The 15379-nt window shown below is 41.0% G+C and overlaps 1 non-coding gene across 1 annotated transcript; it reads left to right on the top strand.

Annotated features, from left to right (window-relative positions):
* Nucleotides 1-747: 747 nt before the first annotated feature.
* LOC145508128 (small nucleolar RNA SNORA19) lies at nt 748-876 on the top strand. Its single transcript, XR_014055387.1, has one exon. It is a non-coding gene; the product is annotated as a small nucleolar RNA SNORA19 (small nucleolar RNA).
* Nucleotides 877-15379: the final 14503 nt, after the last annotated feature.

Below are 15379 nucleotides of genomic sequence, written 5' to 3'. Positions count from 1 at the left end.
GGTCTCAGTAGCCTGCCTGATACATAGTAGGCGCTCAATAAACACTTACTGAACAAATGCATGCATAAGAGGAGGAGTGCAGGGAAATGGAAAATTATGAACACAAACATCAGGTCCTACGATTAGCTTCGGTTGTATCTCCTAATCATACTTGCTAATACTGGGAAGCAGTGAGGTAGAGAATTTAAGTCTGTGCTCTTTTGGCTCAATTCGTCTATTGCTTTTCTCAAGGATTTTTGGAGGGAGGGGCAGGCTCCTGGGAACGCATTCTCTGCCTCTCTGATTTCTCCTATATTTGAAAAAAGTTGAGGCCCACAAACTTAGTTATAGGATTTTCCAACTTGCTTCCATCACATTTTACGCCCTTCTCCAATTCAGTGCTCAGAGTAACCTCACATAAATATCATCTTCTACATCAATAACACTTGTGAAATCTCCATCTTCCTTGTGGGCAGCCTGCAAACTCAGCTCATAGCAAATACTCTCCCTGTCTTATGCCCTCTGTTCTATGGGAGAGGCTGAGAAGGCAGCAGCAAAGAGCTGTGGTTGCATACAAGTTGGTGGTGTGTGATGGCATGAACTTCACTGCCACATATTTGAGGAGACAGAAGTAAGTTGCTGTATCTCTGCCACTCAGATGAAACGTAGTTCTTCCCAACTCGGGAATATAAACTTTATAGCACCCAGCTCTCTCAGAGAATGATAACTCACATTCCAAGGGAATTCATCAAAATCCAGTTTATTTCAGTGCACATTTCATTGACCTGCTTTCTCTCGTATATGTGAGCAGTGTTAATCTTATGTGCTATACAAATAATTGAAGGTTAATTAGCAGTAAAACTAAATAGAAATGCTGCCAGTCTCCTTCAGACAAATAAAAAATCCGCTTTATTTCACAACAGCATTTAGTGTGGTGATTCAAATTACTATAAGCTCTGCAGAAATAGTCTAGCTATGATATAGCTCATGGAAGTCAGGGAGGGCTAGACATCAAGACAGACTAACAAAAATGTCAACAGTCATAGTTCTGAACTCTTTTCCTATTCTACTAAGACCTTGGTCGATATCTTTTGATCCATCTAAGGTCTGTCTCTTGGAAAGTACAGGAAAAAACTGATGGAAAATGTTGCAGTGTAGTCCTTTTAGAGTAAGATTGCTGCAATGTTTTTATAAATTTGCATTTTGTTTTAAAATGTTACCTGTATTATTTGACCTCCCTCCCCAACATTTCCCAGCACTAACTAACCAGCACTGGTCTATGGTTTAGTGAAAGGAGTGTGGAATTAGAAGACTATTGATTAATCCTGTGATATAGGGCAAGACATCTAATAATTCTGAGCCTCAATTTCCTCCTCAGTCATTCCTCCAAATCAAGATGACCAGTCTTGCCTCATAAAACTGTAATGAGAATTAAGTGAGGTCATCAAGGGGGCTTACGATGGATGCCCAGTAAATACTGGTTTCTTGTGTGGAACGCCATCTCAATCCTCTTCCCCCAGTATCAGACTCAGCCTAATTGGTCAGCCCTGACTCTTGCTTTTGCTTTGAAAATTCCCTCCTATTTTTTTTTCCTTGTGTTTGTTCTGACTTCAAACTAGATTATAAACTCTTTGGGGATAGGAATGTTCTCTTCTCTTTTCTCTGTAAATCACGGTTTCACAACACCTAACTATCCTGACCTGTGTACAAGACAATGTTCTATTGACTGGGTGGATTTACAGGTAATGAGCCCAGTAACATAAGAGAGAAGAAGGAAAGCTGAGGAAGGGCTGAGCATTGGTCTTTTACATGTTGTAAGCAGCAGAAAGTTTCTGTCTCAGAAAAGTAAATTCTCATTTCTCACATAGCAAGAATTTTCTCTGTGGTCCTGAAAAGGCAGCTGTTTTATTATTATTATTAATTTGTTTTTTGATGACCTAAACATCATATGGAGGGGTAGCCAAAATCCCCATAATAAAATCTGGTTCTGGATAGAGGTATAGAAGGTCAGGAATAAGGTTGCCAGATTTAGCAAGTAAAAATGCAGCATAGAGACTTCTCTGATGGTCTGTGGCTAGGACTCTGCCCTCCCAATGCAGGGGGCCCGGGTTGGATCCCTGGTCAGGGAACTAGATCCCACATGCTGCAACTAAGACCTGGTACAGCCAAATAAATAAATAATTTTTTAAATGTAGCATGCCCAATTAGATTTAAATTTCAGCTAAGCAAAAAATTTTATAAGTACTTCTGATTCAATATTTGAGACATTTTTACATTAAAAAACTATCTGTGATTTAGCTGAAATTCAAATTTAATGGGACATCCTGTATTTCACCTGACAGCTCTAGTCAGGTAAAAGCAACCATAAAACATCTGGGTAGAGAAGGCTAAGAGGAAGAGAGGAAAAACAAAAACCAAAAACTTCCCACTCAAAATGAGCCTTCAAACCAAAATTTCAATATACATTAAGAAAGTAAAAGCTAATACATGTACAGCAACTATACTTTAATTTAAAAAGAAAAAAAGTTAATGCAAACAGCCAGATAAGCAGCACAAATCCACTGTAGATGAAATTATCATTTTTTAAATAAATAGCATTAGGGAGAACTGTAATATCAATATTTTATTCCTTCCTATGTATACCTCAAGCATACTAAAGGTTAAAATAATTTGTATCTTCTTCCTTTTTAAAACATAATGTATATGAAGTAAAATTTTAAAAATCCAGACCAAAAAAAATTAATAAAAAGGAAATGTAAATAAATTATATCAAATTCTACCATGTAGAGATAATCACTGCTCTCATTTTGGTGTCTTTTTAATTAAGACATAAAGGATGAAAAAAGCCAGTCTTGTCAAGCACTGGGCAGAAAGAAAGGTACACGCAAAGTCCCTGAGGTAGGCAAGTCTTGTGCTTATGGAAATAAATATGGGACTGTATGGCTGGAGTAAAGAGGATATCACTGAGATATGCAGTTGTACAGTAACCACTGGCCAGTTCATGCAAACCTTGCTTTGATGTATAATTTTACCTTATGTGCAGCAAAAAGCTATAGTTTTAAGCAGAAGTGGATGTTTATATTTAGTAATTATCCTTCTATTTGTATTTTTCCAATAGTATTTTAATAATTAGCTATGGTTTTTCTTTCTCTGGTACAGCTTTTAAAAAACTGAGATATAATTGACATATAGCATTGTTCTAGTTTCAAGTGTACAATATGTTGATTTGATAAATGTAGATATTGTGAAGTTATTACAACAATAAGTCTTGTTAACATCCATCACCACACATAGTTACAATTTTTTATTTTTTTACAAATATAAGTTTATTGTACAAAATTAAGGCCTTCACAGTCCATAATTCATTAAGGCAGCTCAGCTGGTAAAGAACTCACATGCAGTGCTGGAGACCTGGGTTCAGTCCCTGGGTTGTGAAGATCACCTGGAGAAGGGAACGGCTACCCACTCCAGTATTCTGGCCTGGAGAATTCCATGGGCTGTATAGTCCATGCAGTCGCAAAGAGTCAGACGTGACTGAGCAGCTTTCACTTTCACAAACACAGACTAGGTAATTTTTTTAAATCCTTTATGGAAATTTCACAAACACTTCCCCTCTCCCTCCAACTATTAAAGTGGACTGACCAAATGTTATTAAAATGAAACTATAAATAACACCAAGTCTTTTAAAAACAGTTATCCTAGGGACTTTAGCTGGTGGTCCAGTGGTTAAGAATCTGCCTGCCAACGGAGGGAATGGGGATCTGATCCACATGCAACGGGCAACTAAGACCCAACACAACCAAATAAATTTTTTTTTTTAAGTCAGCTATCCTAAATGTTACTTATTTGCATAGGTGATATTCATGGATAGGACAGTGTGATCTTAAGTCCCTATAAAGCATCCCTGGTAGTTTCAGCCTGTCCATCATTTTCAAATTCAACAAAAGCAATGTCATGCCTCCCAGGTATCAAGCATACTTCTTTGAAACCAGGAAACTGATTAAAGAACATGGTCAACATCATTTCACTAATCTCTTCCAGTAAATTATTAAGGAATAAAATATAGTTTGGAGGGTGATCAAGGACCTGAAGACTTGGTATTGCATTTCCTTGGTATCAGCTTAATTTGGTGTTCCCTGACCAGGCTTTTTGTTCACAATTATTACCATTTGTTCCACAGTTTTATCTTCTTTTCTTTTCTTTGTCAGCAAAAGTGCCACGCATTTTAGATATTATATCACAATCTGTTCTTACATACTGAATTTGCTTCTTTTTTAATGTTGCCATTCATATGGTTGATATAAATTGTATGATTTAGTCTAATATCCATGTTCTGGGTTAAATTTTGTTCAAATAGATGGAGGCATCTGCCACATCCCCAATTTTTTGTGCTTTGAGTCTTTTAGATGAAATTAATTTTGTATAATTGGACAAAGACTTTTAATTACAGTATCTTTAGTATGTTCTTAGAGAAAAGTGAAACTGTAACTTCAATACTGAAAAGGGTAAACAAAACTAGGCAGCAAAAAAATGAGGATAGTAAAATAAGAGAGAACTCATTAGACATCCTTGAAATTAAAGAAAAATGTCAGTAAATTTTACAAGTTTAGTAGACGATAAAAATTTCATAGTCTAAATGATAGAACTGAGGAATTCGCCCAGAAACAGACACACACACACATACACACACACACTATATATAATGCAGTTAAGCAACAAGAAGGAACAATTGAGAGAGAAGTCTTAACATTCATCTAATTCCAGAAAAAAAGAGAGAATGAAAAGAATGACAGGGACTCAATATTTTAAGAGATAATTATTAAAAATCTTTCCAAAATTGGATAAAGTTATGAGTCATTAAACAGAAAGCACATTCTAAGAATCTAGTGAGATAAATACAAATGAATCCATTCACAGATGCATTAAAAAAAAGTAATAAGGGCCATGGGGAAATCTTTAAAATGATCAGAAAAGAAGACAGAACAATTAGACTAACAGCAGATCTTGGATCTGAGATAATAGCTTGCTAAGTACAATAAAATACCATCCTCAAAGGTTGAGAGGAAAGCAAACATCGCCCTAAAACTGAATTTTGCTGTTAGCTTCAGAGACCTAAAAAGAGGCTTACACAAATTAAATGAAGGTTTCATTGTTTCGTATCAAAGGAACATGGAAGTGGCAGCCCAGGAGTGGGTGGAGCATCACAAAACCCAAATCCATTCCTGTGCTTCTCCTCTACTTTCCTAAGCTTATGGCTTCTTTCTTCATTGTCCAAGGAAGGCTCCTGTGTTCTGCAGAAAAAGGACAAGGATAAAAGTGTGCTCCTCTTGGCTAAGTCAGCTCTCTTTGGGAAGCTCTCCCCCAACTTAATGTTTTCTGCTTACATCTAATTAGCCACTCATGGCTATGAGCGTCTAGAAAATATAGGCTTTCTGCTGAGCATACAGCAGCCCTAAATAAAATGTGTTCCAATTCTGTTTCCAAGGAAGGAGGAAGACAAGTTGTGGGCTGGGCAGCTAGCAGTCACTACCCCAGCTACTATTTAGGAGTTCAGGCAGAATAAAGACACATTACTAACCATAAAAAATACTAAAGAAACTTAACACCCACAGCCTCTCACTAAAAGCACTATCAAAGATGCACTTCATTTAGAGATAAAGCAAACCCAGAGGAAAGATCTGGACCACAAGAAGCAATGAGGAGTACAGAAACTTATAAAATATGTCAGTAAATGCAATTGCAATTTATTAGAAAAATAGATATTATTTTTTGCTTTTTTAAAAAGGATAAAACTGCTAATGAAATTACAAGATGCTGGGGATATTTAAATGTTGTTGTTTAGTCACTAAGTCATTTCCGACACTTTGCAACTCCATGGACTGCAGCTTTCCAGGCTTCCCTGTCCTTCACTATCTCCTCAAGTTTGCTCACACTCATGTCCATTGAGTCCGTGATGCTATCTAATCACCTCATCCTCTGTGATGCCCTTATCCTTTTGTCTTCAATCTTTCCTAGCTTTGGGGTCTTTTCCAATGAGTCAGTTCTTCGAATCAGGTGGCCAAAGCATTGGAGCTTCAGCTTTAGCATTAGTTGTTCCAATGAACATTCAGAACTGATTTCCTTTGGGATGGATGGGTTTGATCTCCTTGTTGTCCAAGGGACTCTCAAGAGTCTTTGCCAACACCACAGTTCAAAAGTATCAATTCTTCAGCGCTCAGCTTTCTTTATAGTCCAACTCTCACATCCATACATGACCACTGGAAAAACCATAGCCTTGACTAGATGGACCTTTGTTGGCAAAGTAATGTCTCTGCTTTTTAATATGCTATCTAGGTTGGTCATAACTTTCCTTCCAAGGAGTAAGCGTCTTTTAATTTCATGGCTGCAGTAACCATCTGCAGTGATTTTGGAGCCCCCTAAAATTAAGTCTCTCGCTGTTTCCACTGTTGCCCCATCTATTTGCCATGAAGTGATGAGACCAGATGCCATGATCTTCGTTTTTCGAATGCTGAGTTTTAAGCCAGCTTTTTCACTCTCCTCTTTCACTATCATCAAGAGGCTCTTTAGTTCTTCACTTTCCTCCATAACGGTGGTGTCATTTGCGTATATGAGGTTATTGATGTTTCTCCTGGCAATCTTGATTCCAGCTTGTGCTTCATCCAGCCAAGCATTTCGAATGATGTACACTGTGTATAAGTTAAATAAGCAGGGTGACAATATACAGCCTTGTTGTACTCCTTTCCCAATTTGAAATCTGTCCGCTGTTCCATGTCTGGTTCTAACTGTTGCTTCTTGACCTGAATACAGGTTTTTCAGGAGACAGGTCAGGTGGTCTGGTATTCCCATCTCTTTAAGAATTTTCCAAAGCCCCCAAGCTCCTCGGTCCATAGGGATTCTCCAGGAAAGAATACTGGATTGGGTTGCCATGTCCTCCTCCAGGGGATTTTCCCAACCCAGGGATCAAACCCAGGTGTCCTGCATTGCAGGTGGATTCTTTACAGTCTGAGCCACCAGGGAAGCCCAAGAATACTAGAGTGGGTAGCCTATCCCTTCTCCAGCGGATCTTCCCAACCCAGGAATTGAACTGAGGTCTCCTGCATTGCAAGCGGATTCTTTACCAGCTGAGCTACCAGGGAAGCCCACAACTGCTATATCAGTTGCCTAAGTTATCAACAGCACTGTGGAAGCCTGAGAAATGATCATGCTGTTTTAAAATTGCCCCACACAATAGCACATAACCCTTAGTTAAACTTTAAAAAACAAAACAGGTTGAAAAACAGCTTAAAGGAGGCAAACACAGCATCTGCTGTATCAACTCAGAATAGTCCTAGCCTTACTCTCACACTTGCTAATTCCACAACTGCTTTTTTTTAACCTTAACATTTTTATTTAGCTACAACCAAAGAGTGTGTACCTCTTTATAATTCTGCCGCTTTCATAAAGTACCATTTTCTTACATTTCTGCAGTCTTCCTAATAATCATTACAATGACCACACAGCACAGCATCTTTTATCCTGAGTTCAATTCCCCGCCTTAGCCAGCCTGCTGCGGGTGCTTGCAGGCCACCGCTCTTATCCTATTCCCTGATCACATCTCCATGGGCCCAACCCTTATATCTGGTCCCTTGTACTGTCCTCCAGCTCCTGTGCTCTTAACCACGCTGCATCCCTGCCACTTGGGCAGTGATAGGATGTGACACCCTTTATGACACTGTCCATGGGGGACCCCAAGAACAGCTATTTGAGTGTTACCTTTGCCAATAACCACCGTTGCTTTTGGAGCTAGGCTACCAGGGACCAGCCAGGGGCTGGGCACCTCTTTTACACTATTACAGGCAATTCTCAAGGCAACCATGAGATAGCCACACATAGCTCTACTTTACAGATGAGAAATGTGGGGCTCAGGGAGGTTTAGCAGTGATTTTGGAACCCAAGAAAATAAAATCTGTCACTGTTTCCAATTTTCCCCTTCTATTTGCCATGAAGTGATGGGACTGAATGCCATGATCTTAGTTTTTTGAATGCTTAGTTTTTTGAGTTTTAAGTCAGCTTTTTCACTCTCCTCTTTCATTCCTATCTTTAGTTCCTCTTCTCTTTCTGCCATTAGAGTGGTATTATCTGCATATCTGAAGTTGTTGATATTGCTCCCGGCAATGTTGATTCCAACTTGTGATTCATCTAGCCTGGCATTTCACATGATGTACTCTCATATAAGTTAAATAAACAGGTAACAATATACAGTCTTCAAGTACTCCTTTCCTAATTTTGAACAAGTCCACTGCTTCATATCTAGTTCTAACTGCTGCTTCTTGAACCACATATAAGGTTTCTCAGGAGGGTGGTAAGGTGGTCTGGTATTCCCACTTTTTAAGAAGTTTCCTCAGTTTGAAATAGTCAATGAAGCAGAAATAGATGTTTTTCTGAAATTCCCTTGCTTTCTCTATGATCCAAGGAAGCTTGGCAATTTGATCTCTGATTCCTCTGTCTTTTCCAACTTGTACATCTGGAAGTTCTCAGTTCATGTACTGCTGAAGCTGACTTGAAGGATTTTCAGCATAACCTTGCTATTGTGTGAAATGAGCACAATTGTATGGTTGCTTGAACACTCTTTGGCATTGCCGTTCTTTGGGATTGGAATTTAAATGTACCAAGATGTTAAATACAAAACTGATGTTGAGTATATAGATTGTACATTATCCTTTATATTTGTCTATAAGCTTGGAACATCTCATAATTTGAAAAATTGAGAGGCAATACATACCTAGAATTTTAAAACATCTTTGCATCAAAAGACATCACAAAGTTAAAAGACAAGAAAGAGACGCTGGAGGGAAAATGCTTGCAATATATGCAACAACAACAAAAAAATCAATGTCTAGAAGATAGAACATTACTTTGCATCAATAGAGAAAAGCCAAAATCCAATGGAAGAAGAGGGAGAGGATACAAAGGAGATTTTATAGAAGAAGAAATACAAATGGCTAATAAGTATATTAAAAGGATGTTCAACCTTGTAATCGGGGAAATTCAATTTAAAATAATAGGGTGTTATTTTTTACCCACTAGAGAAATAAAAACTTAAAAAATTGAAAATACCCAGCCTTGACAAAAGAATAAAGAATGACTACTCTAGGACCCTGTATGAACACGTGATTTGGCAAAACTAGTTTGATTTAATTATTTGGTAGAACTTAAACTTTTACAATATTCATACCATTAGACCCAGAGTTACACCTCTAGAAATTCATTTTACAAAAACCACATGGTATAGTCAAGCTGCCTTCTCAGAGGTCCTATATGTTCAGTGTTAAGTGATTTTTAAAAATCGCTGTTTCTGGATGGACCTAGAGTCTCTCATACTTCCCTGGTGGCTCAGCAGTAAAGAGTCCCTGCCAATGCAGGGGACACACGTTTGATCCCTGGGTCAGGAAGATCCCCTGGAGAAGGAAAGGGCAATCCGATCCAGTATTCTTGCCTGGAAAATTCCATGGATAGAGGAGCCCGGTGGGCAACAGTCCATGGGCCACAAAAGAGCCAGACATGACTAAACATGTGACTAAACAGCAATAACAAGAGTCTGTCTTACAGAGTGAAGTCAGAAAGAGAAAAACAAATATCGTATATTAATGCATGTATGTGGAATTTAGAAAAATGATACAAATGAACCCACTTTCAGGGCAGGAATAAAGACGTAGATGTAAAGAGTAGACTTGTGAACACAGTGGGAAAGAGGAGTGTGGGATAAACTGGGAGATTAGGATTGACGTGCATACACTACCATGTGTAAAATAGCCAGCTAGTGGGGACCTATCGTACAGCACAGGGAGCTCGGCTGGCTGCTCTGTGATGACCTATATGGGTGGGATGGGAGTGGGATGGGAGGAAGGTTCAAGATGGAGGGGGGATATATACATAGCTGATTCACTACATTCTATAGCAGAAACTAACACGACATTGCAAAGTAATTATACTCCAATATAAAATTAAAATAACCTGTTTTTTGACTAGCTTAAAGATGGATTTGAAAACGGTTTTGGATACAATTAAGTTATTTAGACTATAAACTCATCTTGACCTAAAAAAACGAAACAAAAAAACACACATGAACACCAAAATGTATAGGTAAGAATAATCATTACTATAATTTACTATAATTATAAAAATTGGGACTAACCTAAATGACCAATTTAGGTTAGGACAATAGGAGAGGGGATAAATAAGCGATAATACATCTATGCTGTAGAATATCACAGAGCCATTTTAAAAATGGAGCAGAACTCTGGTGATATACTATGTGAGATGCACAAGCCAAACAATGACTACAGCATGATCGTATGTGCACTCCTTAAAAATCATTCATGAGTATGTTCTGCACTTAGAAAAAAGGCTGAAATGATACTAAAATACCAATAGACGTGAATTCCAAGGAAGAGTGTGGGAAAGCTGCTCAACTCGATTCTGTACTGTTTAAATCGTTTAAAAGATTTGATGTTTAAAAGGCAAGAAAGAGACATAGGAGAATGTTCTCAAAGTAGTTCAGGAAGTATGATAGGCTTCATTTCTCTCACATGTAAAGTAAGGATAGTTGCATCTGAGCTTGCTCTTTCACTGGAGATTGTGAGGGTCAAATGAAGGGGCAATGAACATCTGTTTGGAAAAGAAAAGCAAGACTATATTCAAAAGTAATGAACGATCATTGAATAAGTGGGGTCAGGCATTTTACCACGAGAAATAGATTTTAACGTTTTAATTATCTTAATGCTAAAACCAGTCTAGTGAGGGGCAAAGTGAAGGATTGAACCAAAGTGATTCTGCCTCCTTGCTTTCCCAGAACCCCAAAGTTCAGCATCTTTTGAGAAGCGGTGCCAGTGATGGGTAAGAACACAAACTGTTCTCCTCCCTGTGACTTCGGGCAATTTACTAAACTTGTCTCTTTCTCACTGTTGTCTTTTATGAAATGGGTATGCAGAACCTACTACAGACAGTTATTAAGTGAGTTAACACACGTGAAACACACTGGAACCTGACACAGCAGATGGTCTGTAAGGGATGGCTGTTGTGACGACTGGCTTGAATTGCCTGGTTAATCACTGGGAAAAAGAAGCATTTTCCCCTGCTTCTCTGATTTGGGGTTTAGAGAAGAGTGAAAAACTCAATAGGAACCTCCTTTCTCCCTTCAGAAATCTTTGTACACAAGTAAGGAAATATCTTTCTTATATTCTAAGTCCCCCGTTCTTGAGGACATCTCCACCAGTCTCTCCCTGCCACGTGGCAACTCAAACCCTCACCAGGTCCAAGCGTGGGACTTCCCCCTAGCATGTTGCAGACCCCAGCTCCCCTCCTGGGGGCTCTCTTAGGTTGCCCCTGTCTGACTTAGCACTCTTCAATCCATCCTGCCCAAGCAAAGACCAACACGCAAAGTTTTTTTAATCCATGGATGGATCAGAGATGTCAAAAACCACATATCCATTTCAAAGCCTCATTTTTTAAAATTATTTTTAAACTTTTTATTTTGTACTGGGCTATAGCTGATTAACAAACAATGCTGTGATAGTTTCAGAAGAACAGTGAAGGGACTCAGCCATCCTGGACATGTACACACTGTGCTGTCATATTTAAAATGGATAAGCAACAAGGATCTACTGTATAGCACAAGGAACTCTGTTCATAACTTCATTTTGAGAGATATTAGAGAAATCTGGCATTTCCTTCTTAAATTGTGCATCTTTCCAGGAAAGTTTGCTTCTCTTTCTGCCACAAAGGACCAGGGTCCTGACTGACCCCAGCTCATCTTCCTGTGCCAGGCTACCTGCCACCCTACTGCTAACTTCCCACGGACTTCCAAGAAGTTCATGCCTTATGTACACTCCTTCTCCATGCACGTAGATGGGAGAAGTTGATTGAAGACAGGAAGACAAGTCCTCTACTGCCTGCAACACTGGGGAATGAGGGCTGTGAAACCCCAGGAGGCGCTCCAAGGAGGGGCTGGCTCTGCCTCCCTTCCACAAGGGACACGTGAAGGCAGGGGCTGTCACTGTCCTCTACTGCACATGCTCAGTCCGGGGCCCAGGGCTGCCAAACAGTAGTCTCCCACGGGTCGGTGAAAGACTTTGGGAAGTGCTGAAGAGCAGAAGGACTAAGGGCAAAGAGGAAGGAGAAGTAAAAAGGAAAGCCAGGGAGATAAAAGAGCCCTCAGGAAATGGCAGCTCCAAAAAACAGCAAGATGTTTCAATCTTCAGGCCAAAGAAGAACATCATCTGACTCTTTACTGTTTTGTTCATGAATCTTTGCCAACTGAAAATCATTTGGGAACGTTCTCTTTCAGGATATGTGACTGTAGCCCATTCAACTTAAAGAGGTGGCTTTGAGCAAGTCTCTTAACTTTGCTCAGCAGTAGTCTCCCCCTTTGAGAGACAGGATAAGCATACCTACCAGGAGAAGATGGGTTGCACTGATTTAAACAAGACAGAGGTTTATAATCCTCTTGTGTAACAAAAATCTAGAGGAGGACATTCCATGGTCCTATGGCAGTTTCATAGTCATTGGAGGCTCTGGGCTCTTTCTGTCTTCCATCTATAGTTGGCATATGGCTTCCAACTGCAAGGTCACATCATAGTCTAAGAAGGCTATCAGAGCACCATACGTCATGTCTGAAATTGAGGTAGAAATTAGAAGGAAGAAGGGATGGACATACTCCCAGCTGAGTCAGTCTCCTAAAGCAAGGGTTCCCAACCTCTGGGATGTAATGCCTGATGATCTGAGGTGGAGCTGCTGCAACAATAACAGAAATACAGCGCACAATACATGTATAGCACTTGAATCATCCTGAAACCATCTCCCCACCCATCCCATTCTATGGAAAAACTGTCTTCCCCAAAACTGGTCCCTTGGTGCCAAAAAGGATGGGGACCACTACCCTAAAGAATTTTCCCAGGACCCTCACCCTCTGCAACAACTTTTGCTTACATCTCATTGACCATCCGTAGCTGTAAGGAAAGCTGGGGCATGTCTTTTAACTGTGCACATGGCCCCCAGGAGTAAAAGGAGGGGAAGTAGGTGAGCATACATACTGGGCAGGCAGTCCCTGCTGTAAAACCTCAGAGAGGTCTTAAAGAGCCACAGGAAATAATGCATGCAAGTAAGCACTTTGTAAACTCAAACTAAGGGCTTGGCAGCTGTTCTCAGTCATCTTCATTGCAACACTGTAAAGTGGAAACTGAGGTGCAGAGAGACCGCCAAGGTCAATAGCCATTAAATGATAGACCTGGGATTCTGAGGGAGGCCTGGCTGTGACTTTCTTATACCTCCTCTTCCCATAGGAGAGGGTTTATCTTAGGAGTCTGTTGTGAGTCTGTGGAGGGGTCTTGGCAGCCATGCATACATGACTGACCTCCCATTCTGCTGAGTCTAGGTACTGGGGGTGGGGGGCGGTTCTTTTGCAAGCTGAGAGCCTGGGCTGCCGTCCACTGAGTGTGGAGCACCAGAGGACCCCAGTAATCTTCAGCCTCCATGAACTCTGGTCACGTTGTCTTCTTTGAGATTATGGATGCTTTTAATTTTGCCTTTTACCAAGGGCCTTGGGACCAGAGGCCTTCAGGCATGAGTGCCTATAAATTGCATCTTATTACATTATTAATTACCATGTTATCTGGAGTCAAATAACTGATTAATTCTTTGGCAGGCAATGCTGTGAAATAGAAATCCTTCCTATTCCCTTTCTCCCTGCCCCTCCCCAGCTCTCAGGGAGGAAGTAAGGGATCAGACTTCTATCTGTTTTGAACTCTTTGAAAGAACCACCTGTGACCATGAGAGGCAGCTGTGCTGCCGGTGTCTGGAATATCATGAAAAACAAGGAAGAAGTTAACCCACTGGAAACAGAATGATAAAAACAGATATCCTGGGACTTCCCTGGTGGCTCAGTGGTAAAGAATCCATCTGCCAATGCAAGAGACATGAGTTCTATCTCTGATTCGGGAAGATCTCACATGCCGTGCAGCAACTAAGCCCATGTGCCACGACTACTGAGCCCACGTGCCTCAACTACTGAAGCCCGAGAGCCCTAGAGCCCATCCTGTGCAATAAGAGAAGCCACCGCCAGGAGAAGCCAGCTCATCACAACTGGAGAGCAGGCCCCACTCACCACAACTAGAGAAAGCCCATGTGCAGCAAAGAAGACCCAGCACAGCCAAAAATAAATAAACAAATCAATAAATAATTTTTAAAAAAAGAAATAGACATTCTGGGACACCTGAAATTCAAGATAACATGGGACTGGGACCAAGATGAACCAGCCTGAAGTTTGGATGCAGCTAATGGAGGAGATGGGAAGTAAAAAAGATGCATGTTAGTTTGTGGGGACAGAAAAGCTCAAGAAGGAAGCTACTGGACCTGGAGTAGGCTGATAACCTCCAGCAAAGACAAAGGGGCATTCTGAAATATAGGATTTGCCTGGCGTGTCAGCAGGAAGGGCCTTGGGTTCCTTGAGACCCCTGAGAGGGAGCCCTCCTGGTCCAGAGATGAACCCTGGAGGTCACAGAGGGCTGGGAATCATTAGTGCTGTCTAGCTCGGGGACCTGCTGTGCAGAAAGGGACCCGTCTTTGCTTCTTGGTCCACCAGTGCATGGAACCTCTTAACTAGGGCGAGACTCCTCTGTTTTGGGGGCAACCTGGAAGTTTCTCATAAGCTTTTATGATATTCCAGGACAATAAGGTAGGGCTACCAGTGGGTGGTAGATTTTTAAGGAGCTGTGACCTTCTGGGGTTTCCCAGGTGGCTCAATGGGTAAAGAATCTACCTGCCAATGCAGTAGACGCGGGTTCCATTCCTGGGTCGGGAAGATCCCCTAGAGGAGGAAATGGCAACACACTCCTGTACTCCTCCTGTGCCTGGGAAATCCCATGGACAGAGGAGCCTGGCAGGCTACAGTCCACAGGGTAGCAGAGACTTGAACACAACTTAGTGACTGAGCACATATGAACAACCTTCCTAAGTTGCACTTGATAGCTGATAGAAGCACCCTCTTCTCGTCTCCTGCCATCTCACACGTGGTCAGACATGCTGCATCGGTGAGAGTCTTGATGGACTCTTCATGTGGGAGGCAAATTCTTGGCATCTTCCAGCTGCATCTGTGCAGTTGGCAAAACCCCTGCCTGCAGAATTGCTGTGAGGGTTAAGTCCCATCTGTCAAACCCTCACACCAGGCCTGATGCAGAATCGCTACTGAGCAAATCTTAGTGACATATCACAGCACAGGGCCCTCCCCTAAGTACTGCAACTGAGAACACAAGTAGGAGGGCAGGTGCAGGCAGGTCAGGGCTCCACGGAGGAGGGGTTCTAATGTCCTAAGAAGGTGGCTCCTGGGATAGGGTCATCACCCACAGTGAAAGTCTCCTTTCTTTCC

Source organism: Giraffa tippelskirchi, chromosome 5, assembly GCF_054371585.1.
Source record: "Giraffa tippelskirchi isolate mGirTip1 chromosome 5, T2T-mGirTip1v1.2.pri, whole genome shotgun sequence".
In the NCBI taxonomy this organism is placed as follows: Eukaryota; Metazoa; Chordata; class Mammalia; order Artiodactyla; family Giraffidae; genus Giraffa; species Giraffa tippelskirchi.
This window is presented reverse-complemented; position numbering and strand designations above follow the sequence as displayed.